This window comes from Oncorhynchus keta, unplaced genomic scaffold, assembly GCF_023373465.1.
Source record: "Oncorhynchus keta strain PuntledgeMale-10-30-2019 unplaced genomic scaffold, Oket_V2 Un_contig_350_pilon_pilon, whole genome shotgun sequence".
NCBI classification, from domain to species: domain Eukaryota; kingdom Metazoa; phylum Chordata; class Actinopteri; order Salmoniformes; family Salmonidae; genus Oncorhynchus; species Oncorhynchus keta.
In genome coordinates, this window is record NW_026287290.1 from 127,213 (window position 1) to 143,306 (window position 16,094).

The following is a 16,094-nucleotide window of genomic DNA, read 5'->3' on the forward strand; positions in this document are numbered from 1 at the left end:
TTACACATTTAAATGATGGTAAGTGATACTGTGTACAGACACAATGAAGGCGTCCTGCATGGGGACATTGGACAGTGTCTACCGGTTACACATTTAAATGATGGTAAGTGATACTGTGTACAGACACAATGAAGGCGTCCTGCATGGGGACATTGGACAGTGTCTACCGGTTACACATTTAAATGATGGTAAGTGATACTGTGTACAGACACAATGAAGGCGTCCTGCATGGGGACATTGGACAGTGTCTACCGGTTACACATTTAAATGATGGTAAGTGATACTGTGTACAGACACAATGAAGGCGTCCTGCATGGGGACATTGGACAGTGTCTACCGGTTACACATTTAAATGATGGTAAGTGATACTGTGTACAGACACAATGAAGGTGACCTGCATGGGGACATTGGACAGTGTCTACCGGTTACACATTTAAATGATGGTAAGTGATACTGTGTACAGACACAATGAAGGTGACCTGCATGGGGACATTGGACAGTGTCTACCGGTTACACATTTAAATGATGGTAAGTGATACTGATGACTCTGACACAATGAAGGCGTCCTGCATGGGGACATTGGACAGTGTCTACCAGTTACACATTTAAATGATGGTAAGTGATACTGATGACTCTGACACAATGAAGGCGTCCTGCATGGGGACATTGGACAGTGTCTACCAGTTACACATTTAAATGATGGTAAGTGATACTGTGTACAGACACAATGAAGGAGACCTGCATGGGGACATTGGACAGTGTCTACCGGTTACACATTTAAATGATGGTAAGTGATACTGATGACTCTGACACAATGAAGGCGTCCTGCATGGGGACATTGGACAGTGTCTACCGGTTACACATTTAAATGATGGTAAGTGATAATGTGTACAGACACAATGAAGGCGTCCTGCATGGGGACATTGGACAGTGTCTACCGGTTACACATTTAAATGATGGTAAGTGATACTGATGACTCTGACACAATGAAGGCGTCCTGCATGGGGACATTGGACAGTGTCTACCGGTTACACATTTAAATGATGGTAAGTGATAATGTGTACAGACACAATGAAGGCGTCCTGCATGGGGACATTGGACAGTGTCTACCGGTTACACATTTAAATGATGGTAAGTGATAATGTGTACAGACACAATGAAGGCGACCTGCATGGGGACATTGGACAGTGTCTACCGGTTACACATTTAAATGATGGTAAGTGATACTGTGTACAGACACAATGAAGGCGTCCTGCATGGGGACATTGGACAGTGTCTACCGGTTACACATTTAAATGATGGTAAGTGATACTGATGACTCTGACACAATGAAGGCGTCCTGCATGGGGACATTGGACAGTGTCTACCGGTTACACATTTAAATGATGGTAAGTGATACTGATGACTCTGACACAATGAAGGCGTCCTGCATGGGGACATTGGACAGTGTCTACCGGTTACACATTTAAATGATGGTAAGTGATAATGTGTACAGACACAATGAAGGCGTCCTGCATGGGGACATTGGACAGTGTCTACCGGTTACACATTTAAATGATGGTAAGTGATACTGTGTACAGACACAATGAAGGCGTCCTGCATGGGGACATTGGACAGTGTCTACCAGTTACACATTTAAATGATGGTAAGTGATAATGTGTACAGACACAATGAAGGCGACCTGCATGGGGACATTGGACAGTGTCTACCGGTTACACATTTAAATGATGGTAAGTGATACTGTGTACAGACACAATGAAGGCGTCCTGCATGGGGACATTGGACAGTGTCTACCGGTTACACATTTAAATGATGGTAAGTGATACTGATGACTCTGACACAATGAAGGCGACCTGCATGGGGACATTGGACAGTGTCTACCGGTTACACATTTAAATGATGGTAAGTGATACTGTGTACAGACACAATGAAGGAGACCTGCATGGGGACATTGGACAGTGTCTACCGGTTACACATTTAAATGATGGTAAGTGATACTGATGACTCTGACACAATGAAGGTGACCTGCATGGGGACATTGGACAGTGTCTACCGGTTACACATTTAAATGAAGGTAAGTGATACTGATGACTCTGACACAATGAAGGCGTCCTGCATGGGGACATTGGACAGTGTCTACCGGTTACACATTTAAATGATGGTAAGTGATACTGATGACTCTGACACAATGAAGGCGTCCTGCATGGGGACATTGGACAGTGTCTACCGGTTACACATTTAAAATGATGGTAAGTGATAATGTGTACAGACACAATGAAGGCGTCCTGCATGGGGACATTGGACAGTGTCTACCGGTTACACATTTAAATGATGGTAAGTGATAATGTGTACAGACACAATGAAGGTGACCTGCATGGGGACATTGGACAGTGTCTACCGGTTACACATTTAAATGATGGTAAGTGATACTGATGACTCTGACACAATGAAGGCGTCCTGCATGGGGACATTGGACAGTGTCTACCAGTTACACATTTAAATGATGGTAAGTGATACTGTGTACAGACACAATGAAGGCGTCCTGCATGGGGACATTGGACAGTGTCTACCAGTTACACATTTAAATGATGGTAAGTGATACTGATGACTCTGACACAATGAAGGCGTCCTGCATGGGGACATTGGACAGTGTCTACCAGTTACACATTTAAATGAAGGTAAGTGATACTGTGTACAGACACAATGAAGGCGTCCTGCATGGGGACATTGGACAGTGTCTACCGGTTACACATTTAAATTATGGTAAGTGATACTGTGTACAGACACAATGAAGGTGACCTGCATGGGGACATTGGACAGTGTCTACCGGTTACACATTTAAATTATGGTAAGTGATACTGTGTACAGACACAATGAAGGCGTCCTGCATGGGGACATTGGACAGTGTCTACCGGTTACACATTTAAATGATGGTAAGTGATACTGTGTACAGACACAATGAAGGCGTCCTGCATGGGGACATTGGACAGTGTCTACCGGTTACACATTTAAATGAAGGTAAGTGATACTGTGTACAGACACAATGAAGGCGTCCTGCATGGGGACATTGGACAGTGTCTACCGGTTACACATTTAAATGATGGTAAGTGATACTGTGTACAGACACAATGAAGGCGTCCTGCATGGGGACATTGGACAGTGTCTACCGGTTACACATTTAAATGATGGTAAGTGATACTGTGTACAGACACAATGAGGGCGACCTGCATGGGGACATTGGACAGTGTCTACCGGTTACAAATTTAAATGATGGTAAGTGATACTGATGACTCTGACACAATGAAGGCGTCCTGCATGGGGACATTGGACAGTGTCTACCGGTTACACATTTAAATGATGGTAAGTGATACTGATGACTCTGACACAATGAAGGCGTCCTGCATGGGGACATTGGACAGTGTCTACCAGTTACACATTTAAATGATGGTAAGTCATAATGTGTACAGACACAATGAAGGCGTCCTGCATGGGGACATTGGACAGTGTCTACCGGTTACACATTTAAATGATGGTAAGTGATACTGATGACTCTGACACAATGAAGGCGTCCTGCATGGGGACATTGGACAGTGTCTACCGGTTACACATTTAAATGATGGTAAGTGATACTGTGTACAGACACAATGAAGGCGTCCTGCATGGGGACATTGGACAGTGTCTACCGGTTACACATTTAAATGATGGTAAGTGATACTGTGTACAGACACAATGAAGGCGTCCTGCATGGGGACATTGGACAGTGTCTACCGGTTACACATTTAAATGATGGTAAGTGATACTGTGTACAGACACAATGAGGGCGACCTGCATGGGGACATTGGACAGTGTCTACCGGTTACAAATTTAAATGATGGTAAGTGATACTGATGACTCTGACACAATGAAGGCGTCCTGCATGGGGACATTGGACAGTGTCTACCGGTTACACATTTAAATGATGGTAAGTGATACTGTGTACAGACACAATGAGGGCGACCTGCATGGGGACATTGGACAGTGTCTACCGGTTACAAATTTAAATGATGGTAAGTGATACTGATGACTCTGACACAATGAAGGCGTCCTGCATGGGGACATTGGACAGTGTCTACCGGTTACACATTTAAATGATGGTACCAGGAATAACTCCATAATCCTACTACTGTCACTGAGTAACTGAAACAACCAGGAATAACACCATAATCCTACTACTGCCACTGAGTAACTGACACATCCAGGAATAACACCATAATCCTACTAGTACCACTGAGTGACCAAAACAACCAGGAATAACACCATAATCCTACTACTGTCACTGAGTAACTGAAACAACCAGGAATAACACCATAATCCTACTACTGCCACTGAGTAACTGAAACAACCAGGAATAACACCATAATCCTACTACTGCCACTGAGTAACTGACACATCCAGGAATAACACCATAATCCTACTAGTACCACTGAGTGACCAAAACAACCAGGAATAACACCATAATCCTACTACTGTCACTGAGTAACTGAAACAACCAGGAATAACACCATAATCCTACTACTGTCACTGAGTAACTGAAACAACCAGGAATAACACCATAATCCTACTACTGTCACTGAGTAACTGAAACAACCAGGAATAACACCATAATCCTACTACTGTCACTGAGTAACTGAAACAACCAGGAATAACACCATAATCCTACTACTGTCACTGAGTAACTGAAACAACCAGGAATAACACCATAATCCTACTACTGTCACTGAGTAACTGAAACAACCAGGAATAACACCATAATCCTACTACTGCCACTGAGTAACTGAAACAACCAGGAATAACACCATAATCCTACTACTGCCACTGAGTAACTGAAACAACCAGGAATAACACCATAATCCTACTACTGTCACTGAGTAACTGAAACAACCAGGAATAACACCATAATCCTACTACTGTCACTGAGTAACTGAAACAACCAGGAATAACACCATAATCCTACTACTGTCACTGAGTAACTGAAACAACCAGGAATAACACCATAATCCTACTACTGTCACTGAGTAACTGAAACAACCAGGAATAACACCATAATCCTACTACTGTCACTGAGTAACTGAAACAACCAGGAATAACACCATAATCCTACTACTGTCACTGAGTAACTGAAACAACCAGGAATAACACCATAATCCTACTACTGTCACTGAGTAACTGAAACAACCAGGAATAACACCATAATCCTACTACTGTCACTGAGTAACTGAAACAACCAGGAATAACACCATAATCCTACTACTGTCACTGAGTAACTGAAACAACCAGGAATAACACCATAATCCTACTACTGTCACTGAGTAACTGAAACAACCAGGAATAACACCATAATCCTACTACTGCCACTGAGTAACTGAAACAACCAGGAATAACACCATAATCCTACTACTGCCACTGAGTAACTGAAACAACCAGGAATAACACCATAATCCTACTACTGTCACTGAGTAACTGAAACAACCAGGAATAACACCATAATCCTACTACTGTCACTGAGTAACTGAAACAACCAGGAATAACACCATAATCCTACTACTGCCACTGAGTAACTGAAACAACCAGGAATAACACCATAATCATACTACTGCCACTGAGTAACTGAAACAACCAGGAATAACACCATAATCCTACTACTGCCACTGAGTAACTGAAACCACCAGGAATAACACCATAATCCTACTACTGTCACTGAGTAACTGAAACAACCAGGAATAACACCATAATCCTACTACTGTCACTGAGTAACTGAAACAACCAGGAATAACACCATAATCCTACTACTGTCATTGAGTAACTGAAACAACCAGGAATAACACCATAATCCTACTACTGCCACTGAGTAACTGAAACAACCAGGAATAACACCATAATCCTACTACTGCCACTGAGTAACTGAAACAACCAGGAATAACACCATAATCCTACTACTGTCACTGAGTAACTGAAACAACCAGGAATAACACCATAATCCTACTACTGTCACTGAGTAACTGAAACAACCAGGAATAACACCATAATCCTACTACTGTCACTGAGTAACTGAAACAATCAGGAATAACACCATAATCCTACTACTGCCACTGAGTAACTGAAACAACCAGGAATAACACCATAATCCTACTACTGCCACTGAGTAACTGAAACAACCAGGAATAACACCATAATCCTACTACTGCCACTGAGTGACTAAAACAACCAGGAATAACACCATAATCCTACTACTGCCACTGAGTAACTGAAACAACCAGGAATAACACCATAATCCTACTACTGCCACTGAGTAACTGAAACAACCAGGAATAACACCATAATCCTACTACTGCCACTGAGTAACTGAAACAACCAGGAATAACACCATAATCCTACTACTGTCACTGAGTAACTGAAACAACCAGGAATAACACCATAATCCTACTACTGTCACTGAGTAACTGAAACAACCAGGAATAACACCATAATCCTACTACTGTCACTGAGTAACTGAAACAACCAGGAATAACACCATAATCCTACTACTGCCACTGAGTAACTGAAACAACCAGGAATAACACCATAATCCTACTACTGCCACTGAGTAACTGAAACAACCAGGAATAACACCATAATCCTACTACTGCCACTGAGTGACTAAAACAACCAGGAATAACACCATAATCCTACTACTGCCACTGAGTAACTGAAACAACCAGGAATAACACCATAATCCTACTACTGCCACTGAGTAACTGAAACAACCAGGAATAACACCATAATCCTACTACTGCCACTGAGTAACTGAAACAACCAGGAATAACACCATAATCCTACTACTGCCACTGAGTGACTAAAACAACCAGGAATAACACCATAATCCTACTACTGCCACTGAGTAACTGAAACAACCAGGAATAACACCATAATCCTACTACTGCCACTGAGTAACTGAAACAACCAGGAATAACACCATAATCCTACTACTGCCACTGAGTAACTGAAACAACCAGGAATAACACCATAATCCTACTACTGCCACTGAGTGACTAAAACAACCAGGAATAACACCATAATCCTACTACTGCCACTGAGTAACTGAAACAACCAGGAATAGCACCATAATCCTACTACTGTCACTGAGTAACTGAAACAACCAGGAATAACACCATAATCCTACTACTGTCACTGAGTAACTGAAACAACCAGGAATAACACCATAATCCTACTACTGTCACTGAGTAACTGAAACAACCAGGAATAACACCATAATCCTACTACTGCCACTGAGTAACTGAAACAACCAGGAATAACACCATAATCCTACTACTGTCACTGAGTAACTGAAACAACCAGGAATAACACCATTTATTTGTTAGGTGACATAACATTATTGTGTTTTAGAGAAACATCATGACCAACTTTAGTGTTCTGTGTTTTAGAGAAACATCATGACCAACTTTAGTGTTCTGTGTTTTAGAGAAACATCATGACCAACTTTAGTGTTCTGTGTTTTAGAGAAACATCATGACCAACTTTAGTGTTCTGTGTTTCAGAGAAACATCATGACCAACTTTAGTGTTCTGTGTTTTAAAGAAACATCATGACCAACTTTAGTGTTCTGTGTTTTAGAGAAACATCATGACCAACTTTAGTCTCTACTGTTTCAGAGAAACATCATGACCAACTTTAGTCTTTACTGTTTCAGAGAAACATCATGACCAACTTTAGTGTTCTGTGTTTTAAAGAAACATCATGACCAACTTTAGTGTTCTGTGTTTTAGAGAAACATCATGACCAACTTTAGTCTCTACTGTTTCAGAGAAACATCATGACCAACTTTAGTGTTCTGTGTTTCAGAGAAACATCATGACCAACTTTAGTGTTCTGTGTTTCAGAGAAACATCATGACCAACTTTAGTCTGAGTTTTAGAGAAACATCATGACCAACTTTAGTGTTCTGTGTTTTAGAGAAACATCATGACCAACTTTAGTCTCTACTGTTTCAGAGAAACATCATGACCAACTTTAGTCTTTACTGTTTTAGAGAAACATCATGACCAACTTTAGTCTTTACTGTTTCAGAGAAACATCATGACCAACTTCAGACATTGAAGCAGTTCAGAATCACTCCCTTTCTCTCTCTCCCTCTCCACCTCTCTCTCTCTCCCTTTCCACCTCTCTCTCTCCCTCTCCACCTCTCTCTCTCCCTCTCCCACCTCTCTCTCTCTCTCCCTCTCCACCTCTCTCTCTCTCTCTCTCCCTCTCCACCTCTCTCTCCCTCCCTCTCCACCTCTCTCTCTCTCCCTCTCCACCTCCTCTCTCTTTCTCTCCCTCTCTATTTCTCTCTCTCCCTCCCTCTCTATTTCTCTCTCTCCCTCCCTCTCTATTTCTCTCTCTCCCTCTCCATGCCTCTCTCTCCCTCTCCCTCCCTCTCCATGCCTCTCTCTCCCTCTCTATTTCTCTCCCTCCTCTCCCTTTCTCTCCCTCTCCCTCCTCTCCCTTTCTCTCCCTCTCCCTCTCTCCCTTTCTCCCTTTCTCTCCCTCTCCCTCTCTCCCTCTCCACCTCTCTCTCCCTCTCCACCTCTCTCTCTCCCTCCTCTCTCTCTCCCTCCTCTCTATCTCCCTCCCTCTCTCTCTCTCCCTCTCCACCTCTCTCTCAAGGGATCTGAATACTTTCTGAATGTTACTGTATATTAGTATATTAGACTCTCTCTCTCTCTCTCTCTGCAGTGATGTTGTTTTCATCACTTCTGGTTTAACACTGACATCAAGTGGTGATTGTCCAAACTTCACCACTGTTAAGATAGAGAGAGCCGAATGTGGGAGAGAGAGAGAGAGCAGAGAGAGAGAGCAGAGTGTGGGAGAGACAGAGCAGAGTGTGGGGAGAGAGAGAGAGCAGAGTGTGTGGGAGAAAGAGAGCAGAGTGTGGGAGAGAGAGAGGGAGCAGAGAGAGAGCAGAGAGAGAGAAAAGAAAGAGAGAGAAGAAAGAAGAGAGCAGAGAGAGAGAGCGAAGAAAGAAGAGAGCAGAGAGCACAGAATAGAGAGAGAGAACAGAGAGAGAGCAGAGAAAAGAGAGAGAGCAGAGAGTAGAGAGAGCAGAGAGAGCTGAGAGAGCAGAAAGCAGATTGCAGGCTGAGAGAGAGCAGAGAGCATTAGAGAGAGAGAGAGAGAGGGAGAATGGGGAGCAGGCTGAGCGAGCAAAGAGAGAGAACAGAGAGAGCAAAGAGAGAGCAGAGAGAACAGAGAGTGAGAGAGCAGAGAGAGAGAGGGTAGAGCAGCAGAACAGAGAGAACAAAGGGCAGAGAGAGGCAGTAAACAGAGCAGAGAGCAGAGACAGCAGAGAACAGAGAGAGAGAGAGAGAGAGAGCAGAGAACAGAGAGAGCAGAGGGAGAGCAGAGAGAAGAGAGAGAGGGAGCAGAGAGAGAGAGCAGATAACGAGAGTAGAAAGAGAGCGAGCAGAGAGAGCAGAGGGAGAGAGACGAGAGCAGAGAGAGCAGAGAGGGCAGAGAGAGAGCAGAGAGGGCAGAGCGAGAGAGCAGAGAGCAGAAAGAGAGAGAGAGAGAGAGAGAGAGCAGAGAGAAAGTGAGCAGAAAGCAGGCTGAGAGAGCAGAGAGAGCAGAGAGAGAGAGCAGAGAGTAGAGAGCTGAGAGGTGGCAGAGAAAGAGAGAGAGAGAGCAGAGAGTAGAGAGCTGAGAGGTAGCAGAGAGAGAGAGAGAGAGAACAGAGAGCAGGCTGAGAGAACGATTAGAGAGCAGAGAGAGCGAGCAGAGAGCAGAGAGAGAGAACAGAGAGAGCAGAGGGAGAGCAGAGTACAGAGAGAAGAGAAAGGGAGCAGAGAGAGAGAGCAGATAACGAGAGTAGAAAGAGAGAGAGCAGAAAGAAAGCAGAGTGAGAGAGCAGAGAGATAGCAGAGTAGGGTGAGAGTGCAGAGAGAGAGAGCAGAGAGCAGAGTGAGTGAGAGGAGAGAGAACAGAGAGCAGAGAGAGAAAGGGCATAGCAGAGAGAGCAGAGGGAGAGAGGGCAGAGCAGAGAGAGAGAGAGCAGAGAGAGAGCAGAGAGCAGGCTGAGATAGCAAAGTGAGAGAGACAGCAGAGAGTGAGAGAGCAGAGAGCAAAGAGAGAGAGCAGAGAGTGAGACAGCAGAGAGGGCAGAGAGAGGGCAGAGAAAGAGAGAGACTATGTACAGACTCGGTGAGCATAGCCTTGCTATTGAGAAAGGCCGCCGTAGGCAGACATGGCTCTCAAGAGAAGACAGGCTATGTGCTCACTGCCCACAAAATGAGGTGGAAACTGAGCTGCACTTCCTAACCTCCTGCCCAATGTATGACCATATTAGAGAGACATATTTCCCCCAGATTACACAGATCCACAAAGAATTCGAAAACAAATCCAATTTTGAAAAACTCCCATATCTACTGGGTGAAATTCCACAGTGTGCCATCACAGCAGCAAGATTTGTGACCTGTTGCCACGAGAAAAGGGCAACCAGTGAAGAACAAACACCATTGTAAATACAACCCATATTTATGCTTATTTATTTTATCTTGTGTCCTTTAACTATTTGTACATTGTATATATATACATAATATGACATTTGTAATGTCTTTACTGTTTTGAAACTTCTGTATGTGTAATGTTTACTGTTAATTTTTGTTGTTTTTCACTTTATATATTCACTTTGTATGTTGTCTACCTCACTTGCTTTGGCAATGTTAACACATGTTTCCCATGCCAATAAAGCCCTTGAATTGAATTGAATTGAAAAATTGAGAGAGCAGAGAGAGCAGCAGAGCAGAAAGCAGAGAGAGAGAGAGAGAGCGTGAGAGAGAGCAGAGAGAAAGCAGAGAGCAGAGGGAGTGAGAGAGCAGAGAACAGAGATAAGAGAGAGAGAGCAGAGAGAGCAGAGAGAGCAGAGGCAGAGAGAGAGCAGAGAACAGAGAGACGAAAGAGCAGAGACCGAGGGCAGAGAGAGTAAGAGCAGATAACGAGAGCAGCAAGAGAGCAGCGAGAGCAGAGAAAGAGAGAGAGCAGCAGAACAGAGAGAGCAGAGAGAGCAGAGAACAGAGGGAGAAAGAGCAGAGGGAGCAGAGAGAGAGCAGGCTGAGAAAGCAAAGAGAGTGAGAGAGCAGAGAAAGAGCAGAGAGAACTTGCTATAGTGACCCTGCATCACAACACTCTGTTGCTATAGTAACCCTGCATCACAACACTCTGTTGCTACAGTAACCCTGCATTTACAACACTCTGTTGCTACAGTAACCCTGCATCACAACACTCTGTTGCTACAGTAACCCTGCATCACAACACTATGTTGCTATAGTGAACCTGCATCACAACACTATGTTGCTATAGTGACCCTGCATCACAACACTCTGTTGCTATAGTGACCCTGCATCACAACACTCTGTTGCTATAGTGACCCTGCATCACAACACTCTGTTGCTATAGTGACCCTGCATCACAACACTCTGTTGTACTAATTGTACAATTTGTTTAATTCTATTCCACATATTTAATTGTTTTGTATTTCATTTCATATTTGTTTCATGTTTCAACCAGTCGCAGGTTAACATCAACCTGACAGAGGAAACGTAAAATCAATAAACAAACTGTTTTCACAATTAACAAGCTTTTCTTGTTTCAAGTATGTTTTATTATGAAAAGTACAATATATCCTTGTATACTTGTACAACTATGGAGCGTATGTCCAGATATAATTATACAATTTGTTATTCAACATAAAATACATGTTATTGTAAGAGGTCCTGGGTCAAGGTCACAATTATAGGAAGACGTGCATGTGTGTGTGTGTCCAGTGTGTGTCCAATGTGTGTCCTGTGTGTGTGTGTGTGTGTGTGTGTTTGTCCAGTGTGTGTTTGTGTATCCAGTCTGTGTGTGTGTCCAGTGTGTGTGTGTGTTTTTTTTGTGTCCAGTGTGTGTGTGATTGTCCAGTGTGTGTGTGTGTGTGTGTGTGTGTGTGTTCAGTGTGTGTGTGTGTGTGTGTTCAGTGTTTGTGTGTGTGTGTGTGTTCAGTGTGTGTGTGTGTGTGTGTGTGTGTGTTCAGTGTGTGTGTGTGTGTGTGTCCAGTGTGTGTGTGTGTGTTCAGTGTGTGTGTGTGTGTGTGTGTGTGTGTGTGTGTGTGTGTGTGTGTGTGTGTGTGTGTGTGTGTGTGTGTGTGTGTGTGTGTGTGTGTGTGTGTGTGTGTGTGTTTGTGTCCAGCGTGTGTGTGTGTGTGTTTGTCCAGTGTGTGTGTGTGTGTGTGTTTTTCCAGTGTGTGTGTCTGTCCAGTGTGTCTCCAGTGTGTGTGTGTCCAGTGTGTGTGTGTGTGTCCAGCATGTGTCCAATGTGTGTCCAGCAGGTGTGTGTGTCCAGTGTGTGTGTGTGTGTGTGTGTGTGTCCAGTGTGTGTCCAGCAGGTGTGTGTGTTTGTCCAGTATGTGTGTGTCTTTGCCCAGTGTGTGTGTGTGTGTGTGTGTGAGTCCAGTGTGTGTGTGTGTGTGTATGTATGTTCCAGTGTGTGTGTGTGTGTGTGTGTGTGTGTGTGTGTGTATGTATGTTCAATGTGTGTGTGTGTGTGTGTGTGTGTGTGTGTGTGTGTGTGTGTGTGTGTGCGTGAGTCCAGTGTGTGTGTGTGTGTGTGTGTGTGTGTGTGTGTGTATGTATGTTCAGTGTGTGTGTGTGTGTGTGTGTGTGTGTGTGTGTGTGTGTGTGTGTGTATGTATGTTGTGTGTGTGTGTGTGTGTGTGTGTGTGTGTGTGTGTGTGTGTGTGTGTGTGTGTGTGTTCAATGTGTGTGTGTGTGTGTGTGTGTGTGTGTGTGTGTGTGTGTGTGTGTGTGTGTGTGTGTGTATGTATGTTGTGTGTGTGTGTGTGTGTGTGTGTGTGTGTGTGTGCGTGAGTCCAGTGTGTGTGTGTGTGTGTGTGTGTGTGTGTGTGTGTGTGTGTGTGTGTGTGTGTGTGTGTCACTGACAGAGGGACACTGAGTCACCATCAAAACAAATCCTAAACCCTGGATAGAGGGGCTCAGTGAATGTGGAGGTGAATGTGATCAGGTGGGTCAGTGTGTCAGAGGAGGCTCTATAGAAGGACAGAGTGCCGGCTGGCCAGTCCAGATACACTCCTACTCTGTGGGAGCTGGAGGGGCGGACGTCTATGGTAGTGGGATTACTATTGTGACAGGCAATGTAACTGTAGTCAGAGCAGGACAGACTCCAGGACTTGTCATTGTATCCAAGACAACAGTCAATACCCCCTCCTCTCCTGCTGATTCCTTTATATGTCACTCCTATAACAGCCCTTCTCCCACTCCTCTCTACCTCCCAGTAACAGCGCCCAGTCAGACCCTCTCTACACAGAACCTGTTCACAGTCCTCAAATCTCTCTGGGTGATCAGGATACGGCTGTTCCTCTCTCCTCCATGTCACCTTTCTGTTCCCTCAGACAGAGAGAGGTGTCTGTCTACTGTGTTTAGGTCCAGTGTGAGATCACAGACATCTGATGGATGAAACCAGACACAATATTAGAAATAATCATCATTCACATTAGAATGTTAACTCACTTTTCACTAATTCATTTAATGTAGATGTTTCTAGGTATCAAAAGGAGAAGTTAAGGTAACTTGAGACTTGTTGAATGATCATATGTTATACACACACAACACACACACACACACACACACACACACACACACACACACACACACACACACACACACACACACACACACACACACACACACACACACACACACACTCCCTGATTTCTGCTTCTGTAGAACTACAGCTGATATTTAATATGACCAAGTAAGTAATGATGTCTTTGACTTAACTTGAATTAAGACTTATTCTTAGTCATATTCTTCACATCAGTCAACACTCACATTTTCTAAGCCCAGGTTTCATTCTGTTCTCTCCACCATGTTCCACACTGTAGCGGTAAGCAGAAGAACAGACAGTCATTGAGTTATACACCTGATCTCACACACACACACACACACACACACACACACACACACACACACACACACACACACACACACACACACACACACACACACACACACACACACACACACACACACACACACACACACACACACACACACACACACACACACAGGACACATACACAGGACACATACACACACACAGGACACACACACACAGCATATAACTTTCATATATCAAGCGAATGTTTGTCTGTGTGTGTGTGTGTGTGTGTGTGTGTGTGTGTGTGTGTGTGTGTCTGTGTGTGTCTGTGTGTGTGTGTCCAGTGTGTGTGCGTCCTGTGTGTGTGTCCAGTGCTTGTATATGTGTGTGTGTGTGTTTTTGTGTGTGTATTGTGTGTGTGTGCTGTGTGTGTGTGTCCAGTTTGTCTGTGTGTGTGTGTGTGTGTCCTGTGTGTGTGTCCAGTTTGTCTGTGTGTGTGTGTGTGTGTCCAGTGTGTGTGTGTGTCCAGTGCTTGTTGGTGTGTGCGTGTGTGTGTGTGTGTGTGTGTGTGTGTGTGTGTGTGTGTGTGTGTGTGTGTGTGTGTGTGTGTGTGAGTCCAGCGTGTGTGTTTGTCCTTGTGTGTGTGTGTCCAGTGCTTGTTTGTGTGTGTGTGTGTGTGTGTGTGTGTGTGTGTGTGTGTGTGTGTGTGTGTGTGTGTGTGTGTGTGTGTGTGTGTGTGTGTGTGTGTGAGTCCAGCGTGTGTGTTTGTCCTTGTGTGTGTGTGTCCAGTGCTTGTTTGTGTTGTGTGTGTGTGTGTGTGTGTGTGTGTGTGTGTGTGTGTGTGTGTGTGTGTGTGTGTGTGTGTGTGTGTGTGTGTGTGTGTGTGTGTGTTTGTCCAGTGTGTGTGACACACAGGAGACACACACACACACACAAACACACACTGGTGACACACACACACAAACACACACACTGGAGGCACACACACACATACATACACACACACACACACAGGAGACACAAACAAACACACTGGAGACACACACAAACACACTGGAGACACACACACACACAGGAGGCACACACACACACAGAGAGACACACACGGTCAGCATATAACTTTGTCCAAGTGGTGGTCAGAATGTTTGTCTTAACCAGCCTGATAAGTCCAACATGTCTGATATGAACATTGACATAAACCCTCTACATACCTGAGTTTCTCCAGTCTGCAGTGTGGATCCTCCAGTCCAGCAGAGAGCAGTCTGACTCCTGAGTCTCCTGGGTGATTGTAGCTCAGGTCCAGCTCTCTCAGGTGTGAGGGTTTGACCTCAGAGCTGAGACCAGAGAAGCACAGCCTTCCTCTGTGACTAGACAGCCTGACAGCCTGCAAAGAGTGAAATCATATTAAAACCACACTGATATTATTTGGTGGTGAAATATAGTGGCAGTATATTTTTTCAACATATTCAGATACATCAGTGTCCTGAAACCTTCCATATCTATTCGTAAAATAGTGTATCATCATAAAAAATGACAAATGATCAAAGTATTGCCTGCAGATAGAAACATGTAAAGTACAAATATTATAGTAGACTGACCAGACCAGTTTAAAAGTAGTATCAGTCAGAAGACAGACAGTGAGGTATCAGATTTAGATTGTATTGAGTATACAGTCCACACCATATCTATTTAGACAGTGAGGTATCAGATTTAGATTGTATTGAGTATACAGTCCACACCATATCTATTTAGACAGTGAGTATCAGATATAGATTGTATTGAGTATACAGTCCACACCATATCTATTTAGACAGTGAGGTATCAGATTTAGATTGTATTGAGTATACAGTCCACACCATATCTATTTAGACAGTGAGGAATCAGATTTAGATTGTATTGAGTATACAGTCCACACCATATCTATTTAGACAGTGAGGAATCAGATTTAGATTGTATTGAGTATACAGTCCACACCATATCTATTTAGACAGTGAGGTATCAGATTTAGATTGTATTGAGTATACAGTCCACACCATATCTATTTAGACAGTGAGGTATCAGATTTAGATTGTATTGAGTATACAGTCCACACCATATCTATTTAGACAGTGAGGTATCAGATTTAGATTGTATTGAGTATACAGTCCACA

General features: G+C 43.8%; 1 protein-coding gene across 1 annotated transcript in view; it reads right to left on the reverse strand.

The window, feature by feature from the left end:
- The window catches only part of LOC118380509 (NACHT, LRR and PYD domains-containing protein 12-like), a 94,072-nt gene that overhangs the window by 65,270 nt on the left and 12,708 nt on the right, over positions 1 to 16,094 (reverse strand). The window lies entirely within an intron of this gene.